The sequence below is a fragment of the Cherax quadricarinatus genome, chromosome 21, assembly GCF_038502225.1.
Source record: "Cherax quadricarinatus isolate ZL_2023a chromosome 21, ASM3850222v1, whole genome shotgun sequence".
Taxonomy (NCBI): domain Eukaryota; kingdom Metazoa; phylum Arthropoda; class Malacostraca; order Decapoda; family Parastacidae; genus Cherax; species Cherax quadricarinatus.
This window is the reverse complement of record NC_091312.1, coordinates 4,694,983-4,714,840: the sequence shown is the minus strand read 5'-3', so window position 1 is coordinate 4,714,840 and position 19,858 is coordinate 4,694,983.

Below are 19,858 nucleotides of genomic sequence, written 5' to 3'. Positions count from 1 at the left end.
AAATACATGAGTGGGTGTGGGTGGGTGTAAGTTGGACCTGATTAGCTTGTGCTACCAGTACGGTTGCCGTGTTCCTCCCTTAAGTCAAGGTGACCTGACCTGACTAGGTTGGGTGCATTGGCTTAAGCCGGTAGGAGACTTGGACCTGCCTCGCATGGGCCAGTAGGCCTGCTGCAGTGTTCCTTCGTTCTTATGTTCTTATGTGCCCGGTGTCAGGAGCTGTGAATCGACCCCTGCAACCAAAACTAGGTGAGTACAACCAAGTGATGACAAACTCACACACACACACACACACACACACACACACACACACACACACACACACACACACACACACACACACACACACACACACACACATACACTCAGACTACTACCATACATACTATACATAAACGATAATTTATACAAACATTCACCCGGCCCTACAGCTCTTCTTAGAGCTGCACAATGATGCACAACACAAGCAACAACAACCTGTCTGATGTCCAACACTTCCACTCATCCTCAGTAAAACTCAATGAACACAAAAGTTCCCCAAAAATCTAGAACTCACTATATGATTTCCTAAAAGTTCCCCAGAATCTGGAACTTGTTGAACATTAAAATGGTATAAAATACCGACAGATTGTTAGGTAAGACACATATGCAACAGTTAGGTATCTTTATTTCGAAACGTTTCGCCTACACAGTAGGCTTCTTCAGTCGAGTACAGAAAAGTTGATAGAAGCAGAAGATACTTGATATTGTTTCAGACAACGGAACAATGCTCTTCTCCAGACTGAGGGACTGACCACCTCAAAACTTTAAGGGTGATGGACTGATTACATCGTCTTCAAATATCTTCTGCTTCTATCAACTTTTCTGTACTCGACTGAAGAAGCCTACTGTGTAGGCGAAACGTTTCGAAATAAAGATACCTAACTGTTGCATATGTGTCTTACCTAACAATCTGGAACTCGTTATCAGACGCCTATAAAAAAAAAATCCCCATCTGAACCAGGAAAAAATAGTTAAAAATTATTGGACGGGATTTACCATAGTCAAATATAAATGTGAAATATGTTTTAATTTTTTTTTTGACAACCAGTTTATCCGGTTTACAATCCAACATTCTCTCTTATCCATTTAAATTCTTAAAAAAAAAATAAATTGAGACAAACTCTCAGTGTATATAATACACTGAGAGACATATGATGTGAGCTGGTTGATGGTTTGAGAGAGCTTGGTTGGACAGCAGTCAACCAACCAGCCCTGAGAGGTCATATTGCTACCACAACATCAATGGTCGCCAGATCAGCAAGGTTCATGTGCTGCCGCTAGGTAGCTTATCGTGCTTCTAGCTGGCCAAGATGACTTGCAGGGTCGTGGTTTTGTGTTGCGTGCGTCGAATACAGAGCGAACACCCGACTATAAGGAGCTTAATGACCTGCAGTAGCATGTACAGCCGGTACAGTTCAACTCTTGTGAAGAGAGAGAGCCGGATCATTTGTGATTAATGATCCAATCCCCCCCCAGAATTTTCCAGGTGTAAATTATATTGCATCTTTCTCGCCTCTGCTCCAGGGAGTATATTTCAAGGGAGTTTAGAAGTGTTCCCAGTAATTTAGGTGCTTGACTAAATTTCTACTTTCACTTCGGGTACTTGGCCGGGTTTGTACAGGTACTGAACGCTCGCTGTACTCTACATTCTACTGATTTTCAATTTCTCCTGCCTTAAAATATTATGGGGGAAAGCTAAACCCGTAGGAATTGTACAGCGCCTGGGGGAGGGGGGGGATTGAAGACATTCAGACTCAATTCAGGGAACTGCAGAACAGGTCCAGTTCTCTGGATCAAGAGCCTCTCACCAGCATCAAGGACCCTCCCTTGAGGGGGTACTGCCTTAAATAAGACTGATAAGAGAGAACAAGTGACAATAGAGATTATCAAGACTGGTGCGCACCTCTTGTCTTGAAGGGTCTTACCCAACCTCTTTACTTACTCGTAAGTGTTACTCCTTAGTGATCACTGATCACCTGCCTCTGATCACCGATCATTATTGAAGACCAGCTAAATTGAACACTATCCACCTGGATCCCGTCTATCTGAGACCAGTCCAGCTTAATCCAGCTTAGCCCAGAGCTGTATAGCTTGGGTGGGTGGGTGTACACCCCAGGAAGCTGTACACCACCACACGTTCCCCCTCCGGCCACTGCACCTGTAGGGAACTGGTCAGGTAACGCAAGAATTCATTGTGTGTGTGTGTGTGTGTGTGTGTGTGTGTGTGTGTGTGTGTGTGTGTGTGTGTGTGTGTGTGTGTGTGTGTGTGTGTGTGTGTGTGTGTGTGTGTGTGTGTGTGTGTGTATGTGTGTGTGTGCGTGTATGTGTGTGTGTGTGTGTGTGTATACTCACCTATTTGTGGTTGCAGGGGTCAATTCACAGCTCCTGGTCCCATCTCTTCACTGATCACTACTAGGTCATTCTTCCTGGTCTATGAGCGTTATCATACTTCTTCTTAAAGCTAGGTATGGATCCTGCCTCCACATCACTTCCCAGACAATTCCACTTCCTGACAACTCTGTTAGTGAAGAAATACTTCCTAACATCCCTGTGATTCATCTGAGTCTTCAACTTCCAACTGTGACCCCTTGTTGTTGTGTCCCATCTCTGGAACATCCTGTTTCTGTCCACCTTGTCGATTCCTCGTAGTATTTTATATGTTGTTATCATATCCCCTATCTGTCCTGTCCTCCTGTGTCGTCAGGTCGATTTCTCTTAACGTATCCTCGTAGGACATGCCCCTTAGCTCCAGGACTAGTCTTGTTGCAAAGCTTCCATATGTGCATGGCTAGGTGGGGATTCCAAACTGGTGCTGCATACTCCATTATAGGCCTAACGTACACAGTGTACAGGGTTCTAAACGATTCCTTATTGAGATGCCGGAATGCTGTTCTTAGGTTTGCTAGGCGCCCGTATGCTGCAGCAGTTATGAGGGTTCGTACTGGCTTTCTCGTTATTTATGTTACCCTTGGGTACAAACCTCTCCTCAGCTTCCTTGCATAATGTTGTCACATATTCCATCATCTCGTTTACTGACTTCCCTGCCAGTTCTCTGTCCCACTGAACCCCTGCAGTAAATTCTTCATGCCTGTGTAGTCCCTTCTCTTGCAGTTTGGCTTCATTCATTCTGCCCTTCCTGCTTCCCTCTCCACTTGTAACTCTGCTATGTATTAGAAGCTCAGAACCAAGTGGTTACTGGCCCTGAGGGGTCTTTCATGTGTGATGTCCTCAATGTCTGCAGTACTCAAGGTGAATACTAGGTCCAGTCTCGCTGGTTCATCCTCTCCTCTCTCTCTGGTAGTGTCCCTTACTTGTTGGTACCACCGCCATCATCTTAGCCCTCCACGTTTCTGGGCCCCCATGTGGCTCCAGTTTCTCTCAGGCGATTTCCTTGTGATTGAAGTCACCCATAATCAGCAGCTTTGCCCTGTTCGCATGAACCCTTCTCTCCACTTCAGCCAGTGTGTCAACCATCGCTCTATTACTCTCATCATACTCTTGCCTTGGCGTCCTGCTGTTCTGTGGTGGGTTATACATCACTGCATTTCCACCTAGGGACCTCCAGACCGAAGTGCTCTTATTATGCAGTCTCTTGTTTCTCCTCTGTCTCCTCTTTCCAGTTCGTCAAAATCCCATCGGTTTTTGGTGAGCCGTGCCACTCCTCCACCACCCTCTGTTCCCTCTGTCTTTCCTCAGAATCTGATATCCCGTTGGAAAGATGGTATCTGTTACCATTCCCGTGAGCTTGGTTTCTGTGAGAACTATGATGTTCGGTGAAGCCTCTTTGATTCCTTCGTGCCACTCCTTCCACTTATTCATTATTCCATCAGTGTTGGTGTACCATACCTTCAGTTTCCTCTCTATCACTGTGTTACGGGGGTCTGTTAGGGCGGGGGACCTGGCAGTGTGCTGTGGGATTCTACAGTGTAGTGTGGGGTGGGGGCTGTAAGTGTGGATTGTAGTTTGTGTTGGGAGAGGATGTTTGGTTGTGGGGTTCTGGGGTGGTTCTGTGTGTGCTTGTGCTTGTTGCTCTGTCCTGCTCCAGTTGTCTTCTGCTGACTCAGTCCTTGTCTCTCTTCCTATCCCCTTTCGTTTCTGTTTTTTCTCCCTCAGCTGCTGCTGTTCTGTTCTTGTTCTGTCTCGGTCTAGGAACACCCTCTTGTATGTTGATGATCCCTTCAGCCATGGTTTCTCTTGCAGGAGCCTGTTCTGCACCATTTCTATCTTGAAAATCAGCTTGACTGGCCGATTTCTCCCCTTCAAGTACCCCCCAGTTCTCTGAAAATTTACTATATCAGTCATGTCCTCCTCGCCTATTTCTCTGACGATGCTTTCAATCTCCTGTTTTTCTTCCTGCCATTCTTCATTGTGTGTCCTCCCTTCACTCTCCTGAAGCCCATGAATAAACACTGACTTCTCCCTCACCTCCTTCCATTGCCTTTCCCTCTGTGTCTCTGGGTCCCGTTTGTACATGACCATTGTCACCCTTATTTTTTCCTGTAACTCTTGGTAGCATGGTCGTGTCTCTGCACGGGGCCTATCCCACTCTCCGCCTGCTCCCCCCTCACTTTTGGTATTCCTGCTCCCAACATCTTTCTCTCTTCATTCCTCGGCCCTGCTTGGTGAACTGAGAGGGCTCTAGCGTAAGTCATGTCTCCTTCCTTTCCGTTGGGCTCCTCGTTCAGTAGGGGTGTAACTGCTTCAGATGCTATATCTCCTCTGGGCAATAGCCCTGTGACTCGCTTCAGCCAATTTACCTCATATTGTAGGGCCCGTATCCTGGCTTCTGCAGCTTTGGCATGAGTGTGTGTGTGTACTCACCTAGTTGTACTCACCTAGTTGAGGTTGCGGGGGTCGAGTCCGAGCTCCTGGCCCCGCCTCTTCACTGATCGCTACTAGGTCACTCTCCCTGAGCCGTGAGCTTTATCATACCTCTGCTTAAAGCTATGTATGGATCCTGCCTCCACTACATCGCTTCCCAAACTATTCCACTTACTGACTACTCTGTGGCTGAAGAAATACTTCCTAACATCTCTGTGATTCATCTGTGTCTTCAGCTTCCAACTGTGTCCCCTTGTTACTGTGTCCAATCTCTGGAACATCCTGTCTTTGTCCACCTTGTCAATTCCTCTCAGTATTTTGTATGTCGTTATCATGTCCCCCCTATCTCTCCTGTCCTCCAGTGTCGTCAGGTTGATTTCCCTTAACCTCTCCTCGTAGGTGTGTGTGTGTGTGCGTGTGTGTGTGTGTGTGTGTGTGTATGTGTGCGTGTGTACGCTTGCTTGCTCATGTGACCACATATCAAATATTCATAATTTTCTATTTCAAATTTTTAATACACTCGAATTTCGGAAAAAGCTATAATTTCTCAACAGTTATCAATGTTTCACTTTCTCTGCACTGAACGCTGAAGCTGTTACCAGCAGTCTTGACTCATTATTTTGATCTCCCAGTTTCAGAAACATCGCTGCTGTAAACCTCTGAAACTCTCCAGATCTTTCACGGTCCACATACCCAATAACTCATTTAAATTACTGGTAACGCACTAAATTCTTTTATATATATATTCCTTGAGTGTAGGAGAGATGCATAATAATATATACATGGAAAGCATTGGGGGTCTTGTCCCAAATCTGTACACTGCTGTTACGACAAACTGGAGTGAGAGATATGGGAGGAAGAGCTAAATAAACCCAGTGAAAAGCAGGGGAGCAGTGGTCACAGTAAGAGAACATCCTATCAATGTACGTGGCCCCTGATTATTTACCATCTTACAAGAAACACTACTGGAACAAGTGTAGAAGTCTTCAATAGGAAACTGGACAAGTAACTTCATCAGCTGCCAGATCAACCAGGCTGTGACGGATATGTGAGGTCAATGGATCACCAGCAGCAACAGCTTTGTTCACCAAATGAGCACCAGGTTCAAAGTCAGGTTCAAAGTGGGGTTCGACATCATGGTAAGCCACTCTTACAGATAGCAAGCCTCTCTTACTATTGACAAGCCACTCCTACACCTGGCAAGCCATTCCTACAAATGGTAAGCCACTCCTACACCTGGCAAGCCATTCCTACAACTGGCAAGCCATTCCTACAACTGGAAAGCCACTCCTACAACTGGAAAGCCACTCCTACAACTGGCAAGCCACTCCTACAACTGGAAAGCCACTCCTACAACTGGCAAGCCACTCCTACAACTGACAAGCCACTCCTACAACTGGTAAGCCACTCCTACAACTGGTAAGCCACTCCTACAACTGGTAAGCCACTCCTACAACTGGCAATCCACTCCTACAACTGGTAAGCCACTCCTACAGCTGGAAAGCCACTCCTACAACTGGCAAGCCACTCTTAACAACTGGTAAGCCACTCCTACAACTGGCAAGCTACTCCTACAACTGGCAAGCCACTCCTAACAACTGGTAAGCCACTCCTACAACTGGAAAGCCACTCCTACAACTGGCAAGCCACTCCTACAACTGGCAAGCCACTCCTACAACTGGCAAGCGACTCCTACAACTGATAAGCCACTCCTACAACTGGAAAGCCACTCCTACAACTGGTAAGCCACTCATACAACTGGCAAGCCACTCCTACAACTGACAAGCCACTCCTACATCTAACAAGCCACTCCTACAACTGGCAAGCAATTCCTAAAACTGGAAAGCCACTCCTGCAACTGACAAGCCACTTCTACAACTGACAAGCCACTTCTACAACTGGCAAGCCATTCCTACAACTGGCAAGCCACTCCTACAACTGGCAAGCCACTCCTACAACTGGTAAGCCAATCCTACAACTGGAAAGCCACTCCTACAACTGGTAAGCCACTCCTACAACTGACAAGCCACTCCTACATCTAACAAGCCACTCCTACAACTGGCAAGCAATTCCTAAAACTGGAAAGCCACTCCTGCAACTGACAAGCCACTTCTACAACTGACAAGCCACTTCTACAACTGGCAAGCCATTCCTACAACTGGCAAGCCACTCCTACAACTGGCAAGCCACTCCTACAACTGGTAAGCCAATCCTACAACTGGAAAGCCACTCCTACAACTGGTAAGCCACTCCTACAACTGGCAAGCCACTCCTACAACTGGCAAGCCACTCCTACAACTGGCAAGCCACTCCTACAACTGTCAAGCCACTCCTACAACTGGAAAGCCACTCCTACAACTGTCAAGCCACTCCTACAACTGGAAAGGCACTCCTACAACTGGCAAGCCACTCCTACAACTGGAAAGCCACTCCTACAACTGGCAAGCCACTCCTACAACTGGCAAGCCACTCCTACAACTGGCAAGCCACTCCTACATCTGGCAAGCCACTCCTACAACTGGCAAGCCACTTCTACAACTGGCAAGCCACTCTTACAACTGGCAAGCCACTCCTACAACTGGCAAGCCACTTATACAACTGGCAAGCCACTCCTACAACTGGCAAGCCACTCCTACAACTGGCAAGCCACTCCTACAACTGGCAAGCCACTCCTACAACTGGCAAGCCACTCCTACAACTGGCAAGCCACTCCTACAACTGGCAAGCCACTCCTACAACTGGCAAGCCACTCCTACAACTGGCAAGCCACTCCTACAACTGGAAAGCCAATCCTACAACTGGCAAGCCACTCCTACAACTGGAAAGCCACTCCTACAACTGGCAAGCCACTCCTACAACTGGCAAGCCACTTCTACAACTGGCAAACCAGTGGGATATCAACTGTGTATGGTATATATACTCTACCGCCTATGCTTCCTTAATTTAAGAACGCAGAGGAGAGAACACTACAGTGTGGCTGATCAAGAGAATATAATATCAACCGTTAAAAAATTCCGGCTGCAGATACCGTAGATATTAACTTAACCGAAGAATGTATTGCCACCGAAGTCAGTAATTCCCAGCAGAGAATATTACGACAGCGTCAACGTGTTAATACTGGCACTTTATATTACACCTGGATGCTGCTTCATGTCTCTGTCTCAACACAGTCAATAAACCTACATAAATACTTGATACATAGAAACGTGTGTGTCACCAAGCGCTTCTCTGTATTAAAATAACTGTATACACCAGCAGTGTGCTGCTGCTGTATTCCATGTGATGGTTACATACTGCCAACATCTTTCATAATAATGATAATAATAATAATAATAAAAATAATAATAATAATAATAATAATAATAATAATAATAATAATAATAGTAATAATAATAATAATAATAATAATAATAATAACAATAATAATAATAATAATAATAATAATAATAATAATAATAATAATAATAATAATAATAATAATAATAATAATAATAATAATAATAATTATTATTATTATTATTATAATAATAATCAATATTATTATTATAATAATAATCATTATTATTATTATTACTATTATTATTATTATTATTATTATTATTATTATTATTATTATTATTATTATTATTATTATTATTATTATTATTATATTAACACAATGGATCATCACAATCGGCGTTAAAAAAAAAATTAAAATTAACAAATAAAATCACTCTTAAATTTTACTTAACATTGCTCAGCGAGATGAAAAACATTTGATACATATAATTTTCCCCAAATTTTGGTTTATGTGATTATTTATCCAATGTAACATGGTTGACTTAGTCGTCATCCACCTCACACTGTCACACACTGGTAGACGGAGTCGTGGTCCACCTCACACTGTCACACACTGGTAGACGGAGTCGTGGTCCACCTCACACTGTCAAACACTGGTAGACGGAGTCGTGGTCCACCTCACACTGTCAAACACTGGTAGATGTAGTCGTCATCCACCTCACACTGTCAAACACTGGTAGACGGAGTCGTGGTCCATCTCACACTGTCAAACACTGGTAGACGGAGTCGTGGTCCACCTCACACTGTCAAACACTGGTAGACGGAGTCGTGGTCCACCTCACACTGTCAAACACTGGTAGACGGAGTCGTGGTCCACCTCACACTGTCAAACACTGGTAGATGTAGTCGTCATCCACCTCACACTGTCAAACACTGGTAGACGGAGTCGTGGTCCACCTCACACTGTCAAACACTGGTAGACGGAGTCGTCATCCACCTCGCACTGTCAAACACTGGTAGACGGAGTCGTGGTCCACCTCACACTGTCAAACACTGGTAGATGAAGTCGTCATCCACTTCACACTGTCAAACACTGGAATAGGAGTCGTCATCCACCTCACACTGTCAAACACTGGTAGATGAAGTCGTCATCCACCTCACACTGTCAAACACTGGTAGACGGAGTCGTCATCCATCTCACACTGTCAAACACTGGTAGATGGAGCCGTCATCCACCTCACACTGTCAAACACTGGTAGACGGAGTCGTGGTCCACCTCACACTGTCAAACACTGGTAGATGGAGCCGTCATCCACCTCACACTGTCAAACACTGGTAGACGGAGTCGTCATCCACCTCACACTGTCAAACACTGGTAGACGGAGTCGTCATCCACCTCACACTGTCAAACACTGGTAGACGGAGTCGTCATCCACCTCACACTGTCAAACACTGGTAGACGGAGTCGTCATCCACCTCACACTGTCAAACACTGGTAGATGGAGTCGTCATCCACCTCACACTGTCAAACACTGGTAGATGAAGTCGTCATCCACCTCACACTGTCAAACACTGGTAGACGGAGTCGTCATCCACCTCACACTGTCAAACACTGGTAGATGAAGTCGTCATCCACCTCACACTGTCAAACACTGGTAGACGGAGTCGTCATCCACTTCACACTGTCAAACACTGGTAGATGGAGCCGTCATCCACCTCACACTGTCAAACACTGGAATAGGAGTCGTCATCCACCTCACACTGTCAAACACTGGTAGATGGAGTCGTCATCCACCTCACACTGTCAAACACTGGAAGATGGAGTCGTCATCCACCTCACACTGTCAAACACTGGTAGATGGAGTCGTCATCCACCTCACACTGTCAAACACTGGAATAGGAGTCGTCATCCACCTCACACTGTCAAACACTGGTAGATGGAGTCGTCATCCACCTCACACTGTCAAACACTGGAAGATGGAGTCGTCATCCACCTCACACTGTCAAACACTGGTAGATGGAGTCGTCATCCACATCACACTGTCAAACACTGGTAGGTGGAGTCGTCATCCACCTCTCACTGTCAAACACTGGTAGATGGAATCGTCATCCACCTCACACTGTCAAACAGTGGTAGATGGAGTCGTCATCCACCTCACACTGTCAAACACTGGTAGACGGAGTCGTCATCCACCTCACACTGTCAAACACTGGTAGATGGAGCCGTCATCCACCTCACACTGTCAAACACTGGTAGACGGAGTCGTGGTCCACCTCACACTGTCAAACACTGGTAGATGGAGCCGTCATCCACCTCACACTGTCAAACACTGGAAGACGGAGTCGTCATCCACCTCACACTGTCAAACACTGGTAGACGGAGTCGTCGTCCACCTCACACTGTCAAACACTGGTAGACGGAGTCGTGGTCCACCTCACACTGTCAAACACTGGTAGACGGAGTCGTGGTCCACCTCACACTGTCAAACACTGGTAAACGGAGTCGTGGTCCACCTCACACTGTCAAACACTGGTAGATGGAGTCGTCATCCACCTCACACTGTCAAACACTGGTAGACGGAGTCGTGGTCCACCTCACACTGTCAAACACTGGTAGACGGAGTCGTGGTCCACTTCACATTGTCGAACACTGGTAGACGGAGTCGTGGTCCACCTCACACTGTCAAACACTGGTAGACGGAGTCGTGGTCCACCTCACACTGTCATACATTGGTAGACGGAGTCGTGGTCCACCTCACACTGTCAAACACTTATAGACGGAGTCGTCGTCCACCTCACACTGTCAAACACTTGTAGACGGAGTCGTGGTCCACCTCACACTGTCAAACACTGGTAGACGGAGTCGTGGTCCACCTCACACTGTCAAACACTGGTAGACGGAGTCGTCGTCCACCTCACACTATCAAACACTTGTAGACGGAGTCGTGGTCCACCTCACATTGTCAAACACTGGTAGACGGAGTCGTGGTCCACCTCACACTGTCAAACACTGGTAGACGGAGTCGCCGTCAACCTCACACTGTCAAACACTGGTAGACGGGGTCCTGGTCCACCTCACACTGTCAAACACTGGTAAACGGAGTCGTCGTCCACCTCTCACTGTCAAACACTGGTAGACGGAGTCGTGGTCCCCCTTTCACTGTCAAACACTGGTAGACGGAGTCGTGGTCCACTTCACACTGTCAAACACTGGTAGACGGAGTCGGCGTCCACCTCACACTGTCAAACACTGGTAGACGGAGTCGTGGTCCACCTCACACTGTCAAACACTGGTAGACGGAGTCGTGGTCCACCTCACACTGTCAAACACTGGTAGACGGAGTCGTGGTCCACCTCACACTGTCAAACACTGGTAGACGGAGTCGTCGTCCACCTCAGACTGTCAAACACTGGTAGACGGAGTCGTCGTCCACCTCACACTGTCAAACACTGGTAGACGGAGTCGTCGTCCACCTCACGGTGTCACACACACTGGTAGACGGAGTCGTGGTCCACCTCACACTGTCACACACTGGTAGACGGAGTCGTGGTCCACCTCACACTGTCAAACACTGGTAGACGGAGTCGTGGTCCGCCTCACACTGTCAAACACTGGTAGACGGAGTCGTGGTCCACCTCACACTGTCAAACACTGGTAGACGGAGTCGTCGGCCACCTCACACTGTCAAACACTGGTAGACGGAGTCGTGGTCCACCTCACACTATCACACACACTGGTAGACGGAGTCGTGGTTCACCTCACACTGTCACACCCTGGTAGACGGAGTCGTGGTCCACCTCACACTGTCACACACTGGTAGACGGAGTCGTGGGCCACCTCACACTGTGACACACTGGTAGACGGAGTCGTGGTCCACCTCACACTGTCACACACTGGTAGACGGAGTCGTGGTCCACCTCACACTGTCAAACACTTTTAGACGGAGTCGTGGTCCACCTCACACTGTCAAACACTGGTAGACGGAGTCGTGGTCCACCTCACACTGTCAAACACTGGTGGACGGAGTCGTGGTCCACCTCACACTGTCAAACACTGGTAGACGGAGTCGTGGTCCACCTCACACTGTCAAACACTGGTAGACAGAGTCGTCGTCCACCTCACACTGTCAAACACTGGTAGACGGAGCCGTGGTCCACCTCACACTGTTAAACACTGGCATATGGAGTCGTGGTCCACCTCACACTGTCAAACACTGGTAGACGGAGTCGTCGTCCACCTCACACTGTCAAACACTGGCAGACGGAATCGTCGTCCACCTCACACTGTCAAACACTGGTAGACGGAGTCGTGGTCCACCTCACACTGTCAAACACTGGTAGACGGAGTCGTTGTCCACCTCACACTGTCAAACACTGGTAGACGGAGTCGTTGTCCACCTCACACTGTCAAACACTGGTAGACGGAGTCGTGGTCCACCTCACACTGTCAAACATTGGTAGACGGAGTCGTCGTCCACCTCACACTGTCACACACTGGTAGACGGAGTCGTGGTCCACCTCACACTGTCAAACACTGGTAGACGGAGTCGTCGTCCACCTCACACTGTCAAACACTGGTAGACGGAGTCGTCGTCCACCTCACACTGTCACACACTGGTAGACGGAGTCGTGGTCCACCTCACACTGTCAAACACTGGTAGATGTAGTCGTCATCCACCTCACACTGTCAAACACTGGTAGACGGAGTCGTGGTCCATCTCACACTGTCAAACACTGGTAGACGGAGTCGTGGTCCACCTCACACTGTCAAACACTGGTAGACGGAGTCGTGGTCCACCTCACACTGTCAAACACTGGTAGACGGAGTCGTGGTCCACCTCACACTGTCAAACACTGGTAGATGTAGTCGTCATCCACCTCACACTGTCAAACACTGGTAGACGGAGTCGTGGTCCACCTCACACTGTCAAACACTGGTAGACGGAGTCGTGGTCCACCTCACACTGTCAAACACTGGTAGACGGAGTCGTGGTCCACCTCACACTGTCAAACACTGGAAGACGGAGTCGTGGTCCACCTCACACTGTCAAACACTGGTAGATGTAGTCGTCATCCACCTCACACTGTCAAACACTGGTAGACGGAGTCGTGGTCCACCTCACACTGTCAAACACTGGTAAACGGAGTCGTGGTCCACCTCACACTGTCAAACACTGGTAGATGGAGTCGTCATCCACCTCACACTGTCAAACACTGGTAGACGGAGTCGTGGTCCACCTCACACTGTCAAACACTGGTAGACGGAGTCGTGGTCCACTTCACATTGTCGAACACTGGTAGACGGAGTCGTGGTCCACCTCACACTGTCAAACACTGGTAGACGGAGTCGTGGTCCACCTCACACTGTCATACATTGGTAGACGGAGTCGTGGTCCACCTCACACTGTCAAACACTTATAGACGGAGTCGTCGTCCACCTCACACTGTCAAACACTTGTAGACGGAGTCGTGGTCCACCTCACACTGTCAAACACTGGTAGACGGAGTCGTGGTCCACCTCACACTGTCAAACACTGGTAGACGGAGTCGTCGTCCACCTCACACTATCAAACACTTGTAGACGGAGTCGTGGTCCACCTCACATTGTCAAACACTGGTAGACGGAGTCGTGGTCCACCTCACACTGTCAAACACTGGTAGACGGAGTCGCCGTCAACCTCACACTGTCAAACACTGGTAGACGGGGTCCTGGTCCACCTCACACTGTCAAACACTGGTAAACGGAGTCGTCGTCCACCTCTCACTGTCAAACACTGGTAGACGGAGTCGTGGTCCCCCTTTCACTGTCAAACACTGGTAGACGGAGTCGTGGTCCACTTCACACTGTCAAACACTGGTAGACGGAGTCGGCGTCCACCTCACACTGTCAAACACTGGTAGACGGAGTCGTGGTCCACCTCACACTGTCAAACACTGGTAGACGGAGTCGTGGTCCACCTCACACTGTCAAACACTGGTAGACGGAGTCGTGGTCCACCTCACACTGTCAAACACTGGTAGACGGAGTCGTCGTCCACCTCACACTGTCAAACACTGGTAGACGGAGTCGTCGTCCACCTCACACTGTCAAACACTGGTAGACGGAGTCGTCGTCCACCTCACGGTGTCACACACACTGGTAGACGGAGTCGTGGTCCACCTCACACTGTCACACACTGGTAGACGGAGTCGTGGTCCACCTCACACTGTCAAACACTGGTAGACGGAGTCGTGGTCCGCCTCACACTGTCAAACACTGGTAGACGGAGTCGTGGTCCACCTCACACTGTCAAACACTGGTAGACGGAGTCGTCGGCCACCTCACACTGTCAAACACTGGTAGACGGAGTCGTGGTCCACCTCACACTATCACACACACTGGTAGACGGAGTCGTGGTTCACCTCACACTGTCACACACTGGTAGACGGAGTCGTGGTCCACCTCACACTGTCACACACTGGTAGACGGAGTCGTGGTCCACCTCACACTGTGAAACACTGGTAGACGGAGTCGTGGTCCACCTCACACTGTCACACACTGGTAGACGGAGTCGTGGTCCACCTCACACTGTCAAACACTTTTAGACGGAGTCGTGGTCCACCTCACACTGTCAAACACTGGTAGACGGAGTCGTGGTCCACCTCACACTGTCAAACACTGGTGGACGGAGTCGTGGTCCACCTCACACTGTCAAACACTGGTAGACGGAGTCGTGGTCCACCTCACACTGTCAAACACTGGTAGACAGAGTCGTCGTCCACCTCACACTGTCAAACACTGGTAGACGGAGCCGTGGTCCACCTCACACTGTTAAACACTGGCATACGGAGTCGTGGTCCACCTCACACTGTCAAACACTGGTAGACGGAGTCGTCGTCCACCTCACACTGTCAAACACTGGCAGACGGAATCGTCGTCCACCTCACACTGTCAAACACTGGTAGACGGAGTCGTGGTCCACCTCACACTGTCAAACACTGGTAGACGGAGTCGTTGTCCACCTCACACTGTCAAACACTGGTAGACGGAGTCGTTGTCCACCTCACACTGTCAAACACTGGTAGACGGAGTCGTGGTCCACCTCACACTGTCAAACATTGGTAGACGGAGTCGTCGTCCACCTCACACTGTCACACACTGGTAGACGGAGTCGTGGTCCACCTCACACTGTCAAACACTGGTAGACGGAGTCGTCGTCCACCTCACACTGTCAAACACTGGTAGACGGAGTCGTCGTCCACCTCACACTGTCACACACTGGTAGACGGAGTCGTGGTCCACCTCACACTGTCAAACACTGGTAGATGTAGTCGTCATCCACCTCACACTGTCAAACACTGGTAGACGGAGTCGTGGTCCATCTCACACTGTCAAACACTGGTAGACGGAGTCGTGGTCCACCTCACACTGTCAAACACTGGTAGACGGAGTCGTGGTCCACCTCACACTGTCAAACACTGGTAGACGGAGTCGTGGTCCACCTCACACTGTCAAACACTGGTAGATGTAGTCGTCATCCACTTCACACTGTCAAACACTGGTAGACGGAGTCGTGGTCCACCTCACACTGTCAAACACTGGTAGACGGAGTCGTGGTCCACCTCACACTGTCAAACACTGGAAGACGGAGTCGTGGTCCACCTCACACTGTCAAACACTGGTAGACGGAGTCGTGGTCCACCTCACACTGTCAAACACTGGTAGACGGAGTCGTCATCCACCTCGCACTGTCAAACACTGGTAGACGGAGTCGTGGTCCACCTCACACTGTCAAACACTGGTAGATGAAGTCGTCATCCACTTCACACTGTCAAACACTGGAATAGGAGTCGTCATCCACCTCACACTGTCAAACACTGGTAGATGAAGTCGTCATCCACCTCACACTGTCAAACACTGGTAGACGGAGTCGTCATCCACCTCACACTGTCAAACACTGGTAGATGGAGCCGTCATCCACCTCACACTGTCAAACACTGGTAGATGAAGTCGTCATCCACCTCACACTGTCAAACACTGGTAGACGGAGTCGTCATCCACCTCACACTGTCAAACACTGGTAGATGAAGTCGTCATCCACCTCACACTGTCAAACACTGGTAGACGGAGTCATCATCCACTTCACACTGTCAAACACTGGTTGATGGAGCCGTCATCCACCTCACACTGTCAAACACTGGAATAGGAGTCGTCATCCACCTCACACTGTCAAACACTGGTAGATGGAGTCGTCATCCACCTCACACTGTCAAACACTGGAAGATGGAGTCGTCATCCACCTCACACTGTCAAACACTGGTAGATGGAGTCGTCATCCACCTCACACTGTCAAACACTGGAAGATGGAGTCGTCATCCACCTCACACTGTCAAACACTGGTAGATGGAGTCGTCATCCACATCACACTGTCAAACACTGGTAGGTGGAGTCGTCATCCACCTCTCACTGTCAAACACTGGTAGATGGAATCGTCATCCACCTCACACTGTCAAACAGTGGTAGATGGAGTCGTCATCCACCTCACACTGTCAAACACTGGTAGACGGAGTCGTCATCCACCTCACACTGTCAAACACTGGTAGATGGAGCCGTCATCCACCTCACACTGTCAAACACTGGTAGACGGAGTCGTGGTCCACCTCACACTGTCAAACACTGGTAGATGGAGCCGTCATCCACCTCACACTGTCAAACACTGGTAGACGGAGTCGTCATCCACCTCACACTGTCAAACACTGGTAGACGGAGTCGTCGTCCACCTCACACTGTCAAACACTGGTAGACGGAGTCGTCATCCACCTCACACTTTCAAACACTGGTAGACGGAGTCGTCATCCACCTCACACTGTCAAACACTGGTAGATGGAGCCGTCATCCACCTCACACTGTCAAACACTGGTAGATGAAGTCGTCATCCACCTCACACTGTCAAACACTGGTAGACGGAGTCGTCATCCACCTCACACTGTCAAACACTGGTAGATGAAGTCGTCATCCACCTCACACTGTCAAACACTGGTAGACGGAGTCGTCTTCCACTTCACACTGTCAAACACTGGTAGATGGAGCCGTCATCCACCTCACACTGTCAAACACTGGAATAGGAGTCGTCATCCACCTCACACTGTCAAACACTGGTAGATGGAGTCGTCATCCACCTCACACTGTCAAACACTGGAAGATGGAGTCGTCATCCACCTCACACTGTCAAACACTAGTAGATGGAGTCGTCATCCACCTCACACTGTCAAACACTGGAAGATGGAGTCGTCATCCACCTCACACTGTCAAACACTGGTAGATGGAGTCGTCATCCACATCACACTGTCAAACACTGGTAGGTGGAGTCGTCATCCACCTCTCACTGTCAAACACTGGTAGATGGAATCGTCATCCACCTCACACTGTCAAACAGTGGTAGATGGAGTCGTCATCCACCTCACACTGTCAAACACTGGTAGACGGAGTCGTCATCCACCTCACACTGTCAAACACTGGTAGATGGAGCCGTCATCCACCTCACACTGTCAAACACTGGTAGACGGAGTCGTGGTCCACCTCACACTGTCAAACACTGGTAGATGGAGCCGTCATCCACCTCACACTGTCAAACACTGGAAGACGGAGTCGTCATCCACCTCACACTGTCAAACACTGGTAGACGGAGTCGTCGTCCACCTCACACTGTCAAACACTGGTAGACGGAGTCGTGGTCCACCTCACACTGTCAAACACTGGTAGACGGAGTCGTGGTCCACCTCACACTGTCAAACACTGGTAAACGGAGTCGTGGTCCACCTCACACTGTCAAACACTGGTAGATGGAGTCGTCATCCACCTCACACTGTCAAACACTGGTAGACGGAGTCGTGGTCCACCTCACACTGTCAAACACTGGTAGACGGAGTCGTGGTCCACTTCACATTGTCGAACACTGGTAGACGGAGTCGTGGTCCACCTCACACTGTCAAACACTGGTAGACGGAGTCGTGGTCCACCTCACACTGTCATACATTGGTAGACGGAGTCGTGGTCCACCTCACACTGTCAAACACTTATAGACGGAGTCGTCGTCCACCTCACACTGTCAAACACTTGTAGACGGAGTCGTGGTCCACCTCACACTGTCAAACACTGGTAGACGGAGTCGTGGTCCGCCTCACACTGTCAAACACTGGTAGACGGAGTCGTCGTCCACCTCACACTATCAAACACTTGTAGACGGAGTCGTGGTCCACCTCACATTGTCAAACACTGGTAGACGGAGTCGTGGTCCACCTCACACTGTCAAACACTGGTAGACGGAGTCGCCGTCAACCTCACACTGTCAAACACTGGTAGACGGGGTCTGGTCCACCTCACACTGTCAAACACTGGTAAACGGAGTCGTCGTCCACCTCTCACTGTCAAACACTGGTAGACGGAGTCGTGGTCCACTTCACACTGTCAAACACTGGTAGACGGAGTCGGCGTCCACCTCACACTGTCAAACACTGGTAGACGGAGTCGTGGTCCACCTCACACTGTCAAACACTGGTAGACGGAGTCGTGGTCCACCTCACACTGTCAAACACTGGTAGACGGAGTCGTGGTCCACCTCACACTGTCAAACACTGGTAGACGGAGTCGTGGTCCACCTCACACTGTCAAACACTGGTAGACGGAGTCGTCGTCCACCTCACACTGTCAAACACTGGTAGACGGAGTCGTCGTCCACCTCACGGTGTCACACACACTGGTAGACGGAGTCGTGGTCCACCTCACACTGTCACACACTGGTAGACGGAGTCGTGGTCCACCTCACACTGTCAAACACTGGTAGACGGAGTCGTGGTCCGCCTCACACTGTCAAACACTGGTAGACGGAGTCGTGGTCCACCTCACACTGTCAAACACTGGTAGACGGAGTCGTCGGCCACCTCACACTGCCAAACACTGGTAGACGGAGTCGTGGTCCACCTCACACTATCACACACACTGGTAGACGGAGTCGTGGTTCACCTCACACTGTCACACACTGGTAGACGGAGTCGTGGTCCACCTCACACTGTCACACACTGGTAGACGGAGTCGTGGTCCACCTCACACTGTGAAACACTGGTAGACGGAGTCGTGGTCCACCTCACACTGTCACACACTGGTAGACGGAGTCGTGGTCCACCTCACACTGTCAAACACTGGTAGACGGAGTCGTGGTCCACCTCACACTGTCAAACACTTTTAGACGGAGTCGTGGTCCACCTCACACTGTCAAACACTGGTAGACGGAGTCGTGGTCCACCTCACACTGTCAAACACTGGTGGACGGAGTCGTGGTCCACTTCACACTGTCAAACACTGGTAGACGGAGTCGTGGTCCACCTCACACTGTCAAACACTGGTAGACAGAGTCGTCGTCGACCTCACACTGTCAAACACTGGTAGACGGAGCCGTGGTCCACCTCACACTGTTAAACACTGGCATACGGAGTCGTGGTCCACCTCACACTGTCAAACACTGGTAGACGGAGTCGTCGTCCACCTCACACTGTCAAACACTGGCAGACGGAATCGTCGTCCACCTCACACTGTCAAACACTGGTAGACGGAGTCGTGGTCCACCTCACACTGTCAAACACTGGTAGACGGAGTCGTTGTCCACCTCACACTGTCAAACACTGGTAGACGGAGTCGTTGTCCACCTCACACTGTCAAACACTGGTAGACGGAGTCGTG